Consider the following 16,311-nt stretch of genomic DNA (forward strand, 5'->3'; position numbering starts at 1 on the left):
AATACTTCTTGACATTCAGTACTTCATGAAGTTAATAGTGGTGAGTCCAAAACTTGTGAATTTAAGTGACATCGTGCTGCTGACCTACATTTTATTACGCGTGCACTGTGCTGCGCGGATTGAAATTTTGTTCTGTGCAGTAAGCGGACGTGCTAAACGAGTTTTGCAGTCTTTTCGCAATCGCTCAGTGCAATCCCGGGAGTGAAGTAAGCAACAGACATTCTAAAAATGCTTCAATTATGACTATTTTTCCTTATAAAATTTGACTAAAAAGGTATATAATAATAGGGTTATTCACAAAATACCAGGATTTATGTCCTCCTAATCAGTACGCTTTGGTATTGTCCTCGACGTTGCACGTCTAGGACAATTCTTCCACGGCACGATGTATTCGGACATAAATCTTGGTATTTTCCGAGACAATCAATATTTTTAGGCTTATTAAGGTGGGTTCCTATTGCAAAGGCATACATTATTATCCACCTGCATCTCTAACCTTTGGAGTTTCGTCGTACAGTAACTTTGGGTATCATAGGACACGGAGGCCAATGTGGAGTACAATTGAGGTGTTATCTGACGCAATTTGACCTTGACCCAAAAACATTTTTACGTCAACACGGGGTAAAAGGGGAGATAATTTTAGATACTTCTTAACATACAGAACCTCACGAAGTTAATAGTGGTGAGTCCGAAACCTGTGAATTTAAGTGACATTGTACTGCTGACCTACAATTTTTAACGCATGCACTGCGCTGCGCGGCGCGGATTTCGTTCTGTACACTTAGCGGACGTGCTGAATGCGTTTACAGTCTTTTCGTTATCGCTCCGTGCAGTCCCGGAAGTGCAATAAGCAACTTTTTCCTGGTAAAATTGGACCTAAAAAGGTCTCTCATAAGGTTATTCACAATTAAATACCAGGATTTATGTCCACGTACACCGTACACTTTGCTATTGTCCTCGACGTTTTACTTCTATGACAATACTTCCTCGGCACAATGTACTCGGACATAAATCTCGGTATTTTGTTTATAACCATATATTAAAAACTTCACTTGGTATTATGTCATATTTCCGCACTGATTTTCTTAATCCTATCTAGACATTGAAAGCATAAGAAGTGAAAGAATGCCGGTGGATTTTACTAAGGGAGGTAAGAAGGCGGTAAAAATGAGAGTCCAAATTAATTTCCAGCTACTGCTTGCATGCCTATGTGTGTTTTCGAAAATATATTCGCGTCGTCGTCCAAATACTTACGTACTTGACTTGAATCACACATAATAATTTGTCATTCAATTTAGACGAATACTATTATAGTGATTTGTTTCTAGTAGAGTAACAATCACTGGCAACAGAACAATTTTGAATAGGAGCTTTGCTGTTGGTGCTATTACGACGCGCTTTCAATTGGTTAAGAAACTTGATGCAGACGTCATGATCATTATTTCTATGTCAAAATCCTGCATAGAGTTTACTGATGTGAAACAGCACTGGACTAATCTCAGGGGAATTAGTTCATGAAGGTAAGATGGCGATAATAATGGATGGTTAGGTAAATTCATGAACAAAAAGCGTGTTAATAATGATAAATGAAAATATTAAACCATATTTTGGGTCAATATCATAAGTGTATATGTCGCACTCCTATTTAGGGGAATTACGATTTGAGACACCAGTCTGGATCGTTATGCTTTCAGTAACTGAAGCTGACACACCAAGATGTAGATTGTAACATAACTTTGTACTTTATTACAAGATGGCGACCGTGTCGTTCACCGTCAAAGGTCCGATCTCAAGTCCTCTGTTCTAAGTTCTCTACAAAGTTGAATACATCTCAAGACTTATATAATTATAAAAGTTATCACGTGGAAATTTTCCCGCCAGTGATGGCATTTTCTACGGAGGAAATAAGCTGTTAGTTCTTGCTAAGAAATTTCATGGCTACGAGCGTGACTGCCATTTAGCTACTTCTTCACATTGCAAAACGAATAGAACGATTTCAACTATGTCTACATTGTCATTTACTTTAAGCTGAGAAGGAAAATCTTGAATTAACAACTAACGGAGATATTCGTCTAGTCAAGACCATTGGTCAACCTGACGCAAAGTCGGGAAGGAATTCTGTGAAAGGCGAATCAGACTCTGGTGAGTGATTCCTCTCTTGTGTTTCAGCAGATCTGTCTTTGACATAATCAACACGGTAAACATTTTTTCATAATAAAATGTCAACATTTTAATAACAGTTTTCGGAATACAAACAGTGAATGAGGGGTCTGCATGGAACTATAGTTTATAAGTAAGCGTATGAACTCTGAATTTCAGAAGTTAGAGTAGGTGCTATCGAAAACGTAGTCACCCTATCTATGGAAGAAAGGGGTCTTCCGTTGTCGAGAACAGATTCAGCATACTGCAGGTAAACGAGTCATCAGTCATATCTCTCTGTTAATCAAGTCAAATCTAAAGTACATCATTGTCATCAGTCGATCGCCAAAGTCACTTATAAACAATGTCAATACAAACGGCGTGTTTCTGAATTTTCATCGCTTCTAAAAAGCTTCGTAACTTAATAGAATATCTTCTTGCCAATGGTTTTAACCTTAACTACGATGACAATAATGAAACAGGTTATTTCGAGCTTTGTGGTTTACTGTTTACTCCTTAGTCAATTTAATGCAAGTTTCATGGCATTGCAAAATAATATTGCACTCAAGGGAAAGGTTTGCCCTTTTCGACGTATTCACGGCATTATCTGTCCGGCTCTATCATAAAGGGACAGTCTTTTTACAAAATTGGCTTTTCAGGAGCTTACACTAAAATAAGGATAGGCGATTCTTTCAGCGCTCATTGTAGCTTTTGGTCAATGTTTTTTAAAACTCTTCGTCCAAAACTAAAAGACGTAATTTTCGTTAGCTGAATATTTATCATTTCAAGGCCAATTTACCACCAGTTTATACAAGGAACCGTTCAATCTTTCAGAGGGTCAAAATCTGAGGTTACTTTGACGTAGGACTCCAAGAAGGGGAAAATATTTTCATTTGCCATTGCGGTTTGCTACATTTCAAAAAATGTTATATCTGAAAAAGACAATCATTTAAATTATTTCCACACCTACGTATTAGAGACTCTGCAATACCAAACATAAATAACACCATCGGAACTAATTTTGAATAATTTGATGGTGAAGTCATGTCGATTTAATCTGCAAATATAAGCTTATCTCCTTTTTTTACATTAAACACAAATGCGTAAGTGTAAATACATACAAAGTTGCTTGTTATCAATACATTGTTATCACTTTTTAATTTGGAATTTTGGAGGTCAAACGACCTGTACAAGAGAAGACAAATTTCACGTAATGTATGTTAGAATCATCAAAGTTTGCATACGTGGTCCCATGGATCATCAATGTAGCTCAAGTGGTAAGCTGAAGGGAATGCAGAGTCTGTGAAAAACTGTACAAATTACCTCTCTACTCAGCAGTGATTTGCTAGGTTCAAATATCTACGGAGGAAATGTCTTGTGAGTTCTTGCTTAAAAATTTTATGGCTACGAGCGTGACAGCAATTTAGCTACTTCTTCACTTTGCAAAACTAATAGAACGATTTCAACTTTGTCTTCATTGTCATTTACTTTAAGCTGAGAAGGAAAATCTTGAATTAACAACTGACGGAGATATTCATCTAGTCAAGACCATTGGTCAACCTGACGCAAAATCGGGAAGGAATTCTGTGAAAGGTGAATCAGACTCTGGTGAGCGATGTTTTTGTTTGACCAGATCTATCTTTTATATCAGTAACACAGTTAATATTTCTTCAAAATAAAACTTCTAGAGTTAAAAAACAAGTTTCGGAATACAAACAATGAAAGAGAGGTTTCCATGGAAGTGTACTTTATAAGCAGGCGTATGAACTCTGAATTTCGGGAATAAGAGTAGGTGTTATAAAAAATATAATATACCCTATCTATGAAAGTTAGGGGTCCCGAGTTGTCGAGAACAGATTCAGTATACTGCAGGTAAACAAATCATCAGTCATATCTCTCTGGGAATCCAGTCAAATCTAAAGTATATCTTTGTCATCAGTCGATCGCCGAAGTCACTTATAAACAATGTCAATAAAACCAACGTCTTTCTGAATTCTCATCGCTTCTAAATAGCTTCGTTACTTTATGGAATGATCTTACTGCCAATCGTTTTATCTTACGACGATGACAACAATGAACTAGATTTTCTCGAGCTTTCTGGTTTACTGTTTACTCCGTAGTCAATCTAATGAAAGTTTAATTGAATTGCAAAATCATTATGCACTCAAGGAAAGTTTTGCTCCTTGGGACATATAGCCACATGTGGTTCAAGCAGAATCTGCCTGGCTCTATAATATATGGACACTCCTATTCCTAAAATGGCTTATCAGGGGCTTACACCAAATTAGGATCGACGATTCTTACACCGTGTATCATCGCCTTTAGTCAATGTTGTTTGAACGTTCTACGTCCATCATTACAAGACGGATTTTTCGGAAGCTGAATATTAACCATTTTAAGGCAAATTGACCGTCAGTTGATACAACGGAGCCTTCAATCTTACGGAGGATCAAAATCTTAGGGGTCATGCATCTTCATGTACGACGCCTAGAAGCGGATCATACTTGTATTTGCTTTTAAGGTTTGCTAGATTGAAAAATTGTCATAGCTGAAAAAAACAATCATTAGAATTATGTCAACACCTTAGTATTATAGACTAGGCATTGCCAAACATCATATTAAGGAAACATAGTTCATCATACCCCGCAACAGTCATCATGAAATGCGGAGTCAATGCTTTGTTAAATAAAAACTGGTCAGAACGTAGACTCTTGATTATTTCAATATATAGGCAGAGGTGTGCCGAAATTAACTTCTGTATTTCAGGCGTTGAGTGAAAATGTACAATGGTGAGCACACACATCGTGAGGCGCTTTGACAGACAGAAGAGCGGCTAAATTCATAAATTCGACAAATTTTCGACAGATGAAATTTCACATTTTACACTTTGTTGCTTGCTGAAGCCGGGTTTTGTTTACAAATTCAACTTAATTTCGAAAGCTCATTACTAACGGACATGCCTCGTTCATATCATTTTTCTTTCGATACATTATTTTATTTAATTAAGGCGTGGTTATGATTGAAGTATAATGATGAAAATATTAACTTTCAGACGGCGCTGCAGGAACACTCGTCTTTGTTGGGATAAGTTTGTCAGTACTAGTTGGTATATTATTAATACTATCATGATAAAGCAACGGTGCAAGAAATCCAGAAAACAAAGGACAGAACTTGAGCACAGTACCAGAGCAGACGACACTCATTCTGCATCTGAAGGAAGTGGCATTGAATATCCAAACTGGTTTGGAACTTCTCAAATTTCTTAGCTGGATAATTAGCATTCTGTCTTGAACGACAGAAAAAAATTGTGATTTTACATAAATCCAAAATGTGCAGTCAACTAAACCAACAAACAAACAGAAACAAAAGAACACAAACACAAAAAAACAAGCAAACAAATATCACAAAAGGAGATGAAAGTTGAGAAGCGACACACAGACTTTTAGTAAACATTTAGGTAATCAATGTAAGTCAGTAAAGTGTCTTTGTATATTAAAAAAAATACAAATTTAGGAATATCGGTGCTTGTGTATTTTAACCTTTTTGCCCGCACATTGACATGAGTGTTATTTACACACGTTAAATGTTAAACGAAGAGAAGTATGCAGATAATTTGTCTCTTGGATCCTGTTTATGATGCATTTCACATAGTTGTGTAACATGTGTAATTATTGTTGCCTTTAATTTTAAGGCAGCGTATGCTAACATTTTCCAATTCTTACCATTCGAGTAGGCGATCATTATTCACAGGGCTCGTTATATAAACTGAGTACACTAACATGTTTTGGTGACTTAATGCGTATGTACACAGGACTATGTACAGTTTCCGAATTACAGCAATTGATAGTTTGATGAAAATCGGTAATTCATTGTAAATTAAGTGTTTATTTGCAGTGGTAAAAGTGAAAACTTGTATCTGTAAATTTTCTGCATTTACTTGGAATATAAATTAATGTGGTATTTTATCTAAATGTTTATAAGAAATCATTTTACATCATGCTACCATGCCCTAAACTTGCATACGATGAGGAAATATATAAAAGGGGCATTTGGCTTGTAGAGATATTTTGGGGGTAACAAATAAGTAAATAAATAAATAAATAATAAATAAATAAATAAATAAATAAATACATAAATAAATACATAAGTAATAAATAAATAAATAAATAAATGGTTAATTCAATAATTAGTAGTTTGGAAAGTTACACAGGTGTAGATTTTTTCATCTTCGCTCAAGAAAGGTCTCACCGTACTTTTGGCACTTTGAAAATCTTGTACATGTACTGTCATTTTTATCGTTTTTTTTCACCGACCACAAAACAGGACCGAATACACTTCTTAGATGACTCTTGACCCTTTTCCTGTCTCTGCATTAGATCGTTTTTTAACATGTCCGTGATCGCATTGTAATCTGAATAAAATGTAATGTTAATGAACACAATGCGTGTGTCGTCGTTTGATACTGTGCGCCAGTGTTGTCAACGTAGTCCCAACTTACAAAAATGCTTGGTCTCGGGCACGAATTTCCGACGTTCGATCTCTCGGACGTCCGTTTTCTGCATTGGGGACTGAATGGCGAGAATGCCTCATAAGACGACTGAGACACGAGAGGTCATGGTATAAAATCCGTTTGCGCTATATGCCGAGCAATGTTTCAAAATCTGGACCCGCCTGCAACGGGGATTATAGCTTAATATTAACATGTGTTTTAAAAGGAAATGCTTTCCATTGCAGTAATCAAGCCGGCAGAAATAGACAAACTGCATCATCATGTATGCTATAAAATAACGTTTCTTTTTAATTTAAAAATAAAGGGTCACCTAAATAGGTTTCCTTCAGAGGGAAGTAAAGAAATACCCTTATCTGTTGTTTGCACTGAAACTAAAATACTTTAATGTTAGCTAAAACTATTTATAATAAACTTATAATAATTTATGATATTGATGATAAGCTTTGTGATGACTACCTTTGGTATTTTCATACTTTTCCACACAATGCAGAATATATTCCTTTAGGACCTGACTACTTTCTTCAGATTTTAAATTGTGCGCAGCCAACAAATGTACCATTAATCAGGAAATGACACAATGTTCCATATTCCTCTCATCAACGATTCTTCAGCAAAATTGATCCGACTCATGCAAGATTAAAGAGATAAATCAGTTACCTTAACACTTACAACATTTGTATCATACTAGCTGTAAATCGGTATATTTTTAAATTCAATTGTTTTGTCACAAACATCTTCGCCGTCTCTTGTAAAACTGCCTCTTCCTGCAACATTTTTTATTGTCTTGAGGTACGGAGTAGTACTTAAACAGCCATTATTTTTCCAAATAAAAAAAATAATAATTACATTAAATTACATTAGTCATCCACATACCCTAAGTGTATCCGTCTTCACAGAAATGAGTACAATAGCCATCTTTGACAAACTGAATATTAGATGCCTAAAGTTTACTTGATTATTTCATGCGTGGCAATCTCCCTAACGAAACTGTCGAGATTATATTGCTCAAGTCGGTCACCAGAGAACAATTCAGAATTGTATCCGGTTGTCATTTACTTGTCCCATAGAGAAAACTGCGGCTACGCTAGTTTCCATTCTGCTGTCTTTGAGCCAAATTGTGAAGGCAAGTGATATTTTGATATTGTTCGACATTCTAGACTCTGATAAATAAAAGTATTGCTTGAACTGGTGAAAATTACTACCAATCGTGGTATTTTTACTTGCTTGCACAATTTTTTTAATGTTGGAAAGAAAACGACTCACTGGCTTTTCCTATACTAACGAGCAGCTGATTCACGTTTTTTTTGCAAGACAAATAAAGAATAGGACACCATCTTTGTATGATGTATTGTGCAAAATGTATTTTCTTCGGACTAAATCAGTGGATGTATTAACTGCTGTTTTGAAAAGGGAGTAGTTTGATAAGGGAAACCAGAGCAATCATTTGGTCGACCGCGGCAGTAACTGTTAGTGTATTCAGTTCGCAAATGTCTTGACAAATGTAAATTCAAAGTGTTTTCACCATAGCACCTAAAGTTTGTCCGTGATGCTGTATTTGAAATTCAAGGGATATTAGAAAATGGAATCATTCTCAGACAAGTCTTTCGTTTACAAGCGATCGCTCGTTTGTTGAACGTTTGTTACTTTCTCTTAAATGGTTACATTGAATAAAAGTCCGTTGCTAGGCTACGTACGGTTATGACTTCAATGCCAGTTGACCTGTCTCGGGTAACTTTTAGAAGACAGTTATATTTTCTTGCCTGTACCTATCGATTGCGATTCCCCTTCAAGATCGTATGTATTTCAAATTTGGCACAATGGTTCATGGGACATTATAGTTATTGAATTTGTCATAGCTTTCAGCTTAATCACCAATTCATTTTGTTAAGGAGCATTGTATACCCTACAGATATTCACAATCTAAAAACTCACCAGTATTGGAAGCAGGAGATGACTGCAGATCGAGAAACCGGCGACCCGGTTACCTTCATCGAATACGCTGTTGGTAAGCTAGCGTTTAAACATTGGCGGCAGGATGGGTTACTTTCAAGACACACGCTTGAACGTCACAGGACGCTTTTCCCACACGAATGGGCATTGTTAACGATTGTAAAACATTTCATTTCCCCGGACTTCGATATTTTAATGGAAACTGGGCAACAACTTTGACTTAGTTGCATCATGGGTATTCGACATGCTGTTAATCAAATTTAAAGGAGAAAAACGATTCACGCAAACGCCTATGAATTGGTCATAATACCCGGTGACAAACGCTGACGATAATTGATTCACACTTTATCATTTGAATAAAGATTTCAATGTTGTTTGGAACAATAGTCATCAGAAGTCAACTTATCTGGAAAAAATAGTACTACAAGGTGACGCGAGGCTGTGACGGTCTGCCAACACTATCCGACATTGAAGCCGTTGGTTCGCATTTATGTTAATACTGCTCGTGCCGTCGTGGCCTCGGCGTTGAGGCAGACAGTAAGAGTTTTGTGTGATGTGTCGGTTTGTACCTTAACACTCTCCCAACTAATATCAGCGGAAAAGCGAATATTAAGGGTAGACCCATTTGGCAGACACTTATGTTTAAACTGATTTTTCACTATTAAAATGAATTGATACATCAGACAATCTGAGCTGCCAACCAAATCACTAAAGATCATAAAATAAGTCAATTAATAATTATTTGACATGATGCTGCTGTACACATTTACAGTACTGGAAGATCAACACCTGTATCATGTTTTATAAAATTTGAGACAGTATTTCTTGACATATCAGCTGAGAAAATTCATGAAATATACAAATACTCAATTAATTGACACGATACGCCTCAATGCCTTTGCATGGAACTACAACACTATAAGATCAATATCCGTATCAAGTTTCATGCAATTAGTTGCAGTATTTCTAGACATATCACACTGATCAGTTCTTTAAATATGAAAATTATAAATTAATGACAAGATCTTGCTAAATGTATTTGCATAAAGTTACACAGCTCTTTACCGAGTTTCATCTAATTCGAGTTGGTATTCCTTGACATAAAACCCTAATTACGGAAATTAATCAAATATGCAAATAAGTTAATTGATATGATTCTGCTAAATGTCTTTGCACATAGCTAGAGCTCTGGTGAATGAACAAAGTACCAAATTTCATCAAATTTGTGTTTGTATTTCCTGACATATTACTGGAATTATGAAAAATCATGAAATATGCAAATTAGCAATTAATCGGCACCATAATGAACAATGTTTTTGTGTACTATCAGAGATTTGTGTGACCACACATGCACATAGATACATAGCTCTTTTTCAAAAAGCATTTATTACTCAACTTAGCACTAAATATGCGTGCAACATCCAAAATAATAGACATGCATATGTATTTAACTTTGTTATCCTTGTACCAAGTTGAAAGGAATCTGCCATGGCATATTTGAGATATCTGCGTGGATTGACGAACCGACCTACGGACAGACGCATGGAATGACGCAGCCCAAACCACAAGTCTCCTGCACTTCCTTTTCGGGGACTGAAAAGGACAAACGGTGGTTAACAAAGTAATACCACACTTTGTTTCATTGTAGTTGTTTTTGATAGACATCACAGTCTCAAGGCCACCGTTGGATTCATCAAATGAGATTCTGATTACAATACAATTTATATCCCTCCTGATTTGTTAGCCATTACTGCTTAACTATTCATCCACTGAAGTAGCGCTAAAGTAACATCGAAACCTGTGATAGCTCAGTGTGTTCTTTTTGACATCACTGTAATGAAACAGTCTTTATGTGGTTACACTTGGTAAAATTTCTACGGCTCAACAATGGTTTCACTTTTTAGTAAAATGTGTTTTACCAGCTCTATACATACATCATGAAATCCTGTATCTGAGTCTTGGGGATGTTTATCCCATGTTGGTATTTAGGTTGACTCGATGGACATATATTTTATCCTTGTTCTCACTGGGACGTCCACTATTTTGATGTTAAAGTTTTTTACTTGAAAAAGTTGATCTTTACGTTTGTTCTTAGTCGTTCTTTTCCCTCACGGCGTAAGACGCGATAATCTTCCAGGGCCACAGATACACGCCTAATTCCCAAGAAACAAAGAACACAGCTGTCTACTAGCTACCCTTTTTCATCATAATAATGATACAGCACCATACCTTAGTCTACATTTTAACATCTGCTGCTACCAAATTGCAACCAGCGGCGAACGCATCTTTGGTTTGACAGGCCCTCTAGGATAATAACCATTTATCAGTAAGAGAAGGCGGTACTTAATTCACTGTTCATATAGAAATGTCAGCCGTTTCCATGAGCACTGTGTTGAAGTAAGGGAAGAGTATACCAATCTAAAAGTGCAGCGAAAAAGTTCTTGTTCGAAACGAATAATCCACTACGTGTAAGTTGTCAGTGTCTCATGATTTGTAGCAGACGTATTTAAGGCTGTTATATAATCACAGCAGGCATCTAATTATTATGGTACGTGCAGCAATCATTCGGAACGGCTGCTGCAGATATTTCCGGTGTGTGTTCCTTTTATCGCAGCTTTTACCTAAAATCAAATGACTTCTTACAAGTGTGTGCTTAAAGTAACGCAAAGTATCGTACGTCCATCCTCACCCATTTTTCTCATCCGTCGATGAATGCAAATTATATAATTTTTAGGTTTACACTCAGAGATAGAACATTTTGATCAGGAGTCAAAAATAATTCGTTCGCAAATCATATAACACTGGTTAATGTTGTTATAGATTTACAGTACTTATATTTCCTTCATAATCACACACAGACATAAATCATGCACGTTATCTCAGCTCTGATGCTCATGGTTTTCAATGCTGCGACATTCATTGTAGATGCTGAAGATGCAATAGTTCCCAAAAATCGGAGAAATTGAAAGGTAAGGCCAATGGAAAATATCAACGGGCAAGATTATTTAAAACTTGACAAGGTTGTTGGTTTTTTAATTTTTTCATCACTTTCGTTTTTCAGAGTTCCTTGGAAAAAAGCCTTTGTACTTAATATTCTCTCACGCTAGTTAGCAACATGAACAGAATAGATTTTAACATTTAGCTATTTTTATGCACGTAGTTTCTGACAAAGATTATGTTTCCATGTTGCTAAATGCTGTGACTTTTTCTGATATTTAAAACAGCATTGATACGCTTGAAACTGCAGTGTACAAATGTAAAAATAGCGGACGCTAGACGCGTCTTTACGCGTTCAAAATGTACATGTCGGTGTTCAAATTTGAACGGCTGGTGTTCACATCGTTAACACTAGTGTTCATATTATTAACAATAATGTTCTAAACCTGAACACGATGTGTTAACAACCATCTCCTTCAAGTGTTCAAAAACTCAGCATCACAGAAATTTTACAATATTCTGAAACAGTTAACAATCTTTTGTGTTTTTTACTTTACATTGGCTATATTAACTTTACTACTGCCTCGCTGTCCGGCATTCGTACACGGATTTTGGTATGACAAATTTCACACTAAGTGAAAAATATTTCCGGTCTACAATTGCTGAAAGCATGTTTTTTCTAAAAAAGGAAGTATAAAAAATAATTTTACACGTTTATTTCGGGTTGAAATTTTGAAAATTTAAAAAGACAATCAGAAAACTACCATGGACGTTTTAATTTTAACATCGACGTGCAAGAGGCGTTCTACTTCTAAACACTTGGTGTTCAAGTTTGGTGCCTTTTCTTATCCCATGATGCATCAAAACGGAAGTTGTGACATTTTTCTTGTAAGCGCACGCTGAAGTCGTGATCGTGTGGAAACAAGACCAGAAGGGGTAAGTTTTCTCTCCAAAATAGTAAAAGGTTTTAGATTTTGAAGCATCTTTATTATTATCCTTTGAAATTATTGTATTGTACTATGAAATAGCTTAACTACGTGAAGAAATCTTGAATTCTTTCAGTGGCTGGTATACCAACAACTAGCTGTGAATACGCAGTGGTACTTTTGGCCATGGCCTATCGATCGATCTCACTCGGGTCAAGGGTCATCGCAACACACTCTAGCGATAACCCTTGACCTGAGCGCGATCGATACGCCTTGCATAGTACCGCTGCGTAATCACAGCTAACACATGTCTTTTAGTAGACACAATCGCATGTAAAACATCAATTAAACATGATCGTACAGTATACAATGTATTGTGTCAGCATATGAGAGTTTGGCTTTTTTATTTTAATCAGTTGATGACAAGAATAAGCAAATATTTTTAAACATTATTGAAAAGAGGCTCCCCTCAGCCCCTTGTCTTTCATAGAAAGTCTTATCTCGACATATTACCTATTGTTGCATTATTTTCAGGATGTAAAAAAATGGACTTAACTGAAAATCGAAGAGTTGTTACAGAAGAGGTAGCTGTTTTGGAACCAAGCTTGAGAACCCCAATTCATCTCTAATGTAGATTTAAACTTTCAAGGGTCAGTAACTGAATTTTGATAAGTTTCTGTATTTGTTTTCTTAATTAATCTAAGCTTTGGTAGCATGCTACGATCAACTATATGTTGCCGGAGAATAAGCTTTCACAGACGTGTAGTCTCCCTCATCGGATGCAAGGGTGGAATGAAAAATTAAGCTGAAAGCGACAGAAAATTCAGAGTAAAAATGTCCACTCTGAATTACTGAATTTTCAGAAATTTTCACTCTGAATTTCCTGTCACTTTCTGCTTCAATTTTTCATTCCCCCTTGCATCTGATGAAGGAAACTTCACGTTTTTAAAAGCTTATGCCCCTGTCACATTTAGTTGATCGCAGCATGCTATCAAACCTAAGATTATTTTGTATTGTAGCTCAACGCGTTTCTTGTTCTTAGCAACTGGTTTTAGCTTTGCAGTCACCTAAATATGTGGATGTGTAGCATTGTACATAACAAGGTTTTTCTTGAAAACAGCCTGTACGAATCCTTTAATATTTGAATTACACGTTCCGAGAGATTACCCAAGTCAGATATGTTTAAATTATGATGAAATATGCAAATTTATGTTTTTGAGGCTGATGTTGCTATTTTTTGGGTAAAAATCTTCTCTCTTTTACAGACGTCATCAATATTTGAACATGTCCCTAATATGACCGTAGTCAAATTTGTGCTATCTGTCATGAAATTTCAAATTTTTATATTTCATGGCATTTTGTGTCATTTTTGGTAAAAAAACTTTTAAAAATCTTCTTCAAACTGCTCATTTAACAGCTTTGATATTTAGGACATAGATCTCTACTGATAGCCTTTTTCAGATTTTTCAAATTATGGAGAAATTTGCAACTTTGTATTTTTGAGACATTAAAGACATTTCAGAAATTTTTAAGATATTAGGGATTACCAGAATGTGATATATTCAAGTTAAGATAAAATCTATGTTTTCTTTTATTTTAAGGACGATTTTTACCATTTTTGGTAAAAAAAAAATTGTATAAAAATTAATAGCAGGGTACACCAGAATTTGAAAGGGCTTTACGATTATGTTTTTAATTTCTGAGAAGTAGATTTTTGAAATGCCACCGATTTATTTCAGGGTTTATTTAAAGATATTACAAACAAGCAAAATTTTTGGTTTATGAAGGACTTCGTTGGAGAAGGAAATAGGTTTTATCCTGCCAAGGACCAACTTTCCCCACTTTCTGCATGTTGTGCCTTACTGTGACACTTTGACAACTTGACATGTTGTGTTTACTTTAGTGTGGACAACTATACACCATGTGAACTAGAGAAGCCTTGACTAACTTCTTTTCTTCAAAATTTACAATTGTCTATACAAGAGGAAAAGTCTTTAAGAAGCCATGTTACAAAAATGGAGTATGCATTTCATACATATACGTCTTTTCAACACAATGAGTAAGCCAAATTGTGAGCTTTTTCAGATGAGTTTTGTACGTTTTAAACAAGTATGAACATAAAACGTAACCCACAATATCTAAATAAAACCAGATTTGTCATTACTTTGTTCATGTTTTTTAAAGCGATCTACAGTGTTTGTGGGGATTTTTTATTGCTTATGTTTTTTGATAGGAGGGTGTTAACACCGTTGGTAGTTTCCTCTGACAAACTTTACATACAAAGTGGCAATGTTTATTTGCCCATTTTCCAGTAAATTATTGTACTTTATTCTAAAAATGTTTTGTGTATTTTTAGAATAAAATAATTTAACTGAATATCAGTGGTCTGTAATGTTATTTCCAGGCTTGACATCCCCTGAACGCCCAAAATTAAAGGTGTTCACAAAAGCGCATCATGTGTTCTAGCCTTTAACACACTTATCGTTGAACGGCGTCCATGCGTTCAAAAGTGTTACAGTCCTTTGAACGCGTAAATGCGTTCAATTTTTTGAACACGTCATGTGCAACGAGTGTTCTGATATGGAACACCATGGTGTTCAATATAATGTCTGATGAACACTCAATCAAAATGTTCACACATGTGTTCAAAAATTGAACGTCGATTGAACACGTAGTGTTAAATTTCTGAACGTCTAGACGCGTTCAAAAAGTGTTACAAAAAGACGTTTAATTGGTGTTCTATCCTTTAACACTTAACTTTACAGTGTGTCATAGGTGGAGAATGCATTTATCTTCAACGACAAGGAAAAAGAATTTATTGGGTAAAAAGTAAAATATGGTATAGGCGATTTTAAATCGCAGTAGTTGACAATACCCACACGGTAGTTGTTTACTGAGAGTAAAGTAAAGATATCTGTTAGTCAAATTTCATCAATGCTGCAAACTTCACTTCCTCTGTCATGTAATTTAAGTTACAGATATCATTACTCTGTACTTGAGTAATATGAGTTTATATATATATATATATATATATATATATATATATATATATATATATATAATATATATATATATATATATATATTAATTATATTATATATAATATTGTATATATATATGTATATGTTATGTATATATATATATATATATTAATTATATTATATATAATATTGTATATATATGTATATGTTATGTATATATATATATATATATATATATATATATATATATATATATATATATATAATATATATATATATATATATATATATATATATATATATATATATTATATATATATATCTGCGTCGATTGACGGACCGACCTACGGACAGACGCATGGAATGACACAGCCCAAACCACAAGTCTCCTGCACTTCCTTTTCGGGGACTGAAAAGGACAAACGGTGGTTAACAAAGTAATACCACACTTTGTTTCATTGTAGTCGTTTTTGATAGACATCACAGTCTCAAAAGGCCACCGTTGGATTCATCAAATGAGATTCTGATTACAATACAATTTATATCCCTCCTCTGTGCTCTCCCTGGCCTTTCGAAATTGTTAGTAAATTTACGAATTGGGTTAAAAAAATATTAGTAAGCAGAAATTATGTTATTCTGAACCATCAACTTTCAACAAGCACTTCTGGTACTCAATAGATGATTTTAAGGGGATAGAAATGATGAATGATTTCATTATAGACAAAAGAAAATGAAAAATCCCTTTTTAGTTTTTTTGACAATGAACACTCATATTTGATACGCATTTTCAAAAGATTTATTGAATAACACAGTACATCATGGGTCATGAATGCTTGAAACATTTAAATTTCTTCCTTGTCTCGCAGCT

Source organism: Ptychodera flava (assembly GCF_041260155.1).
Source record: "Ptychodera flava strain L36383 chromosome 23 unlocalized genomic scaffold, AS_Pfla_20210202 Scaffold_23__1_contigs__length_28996876_pilon, whole genome shotgun sequence".
NCBI lineage: Eukaryota > Metazoa > Hemichordata > Enteropneusta > Ptychoderidae > Ptychodera > Ptychodera flava.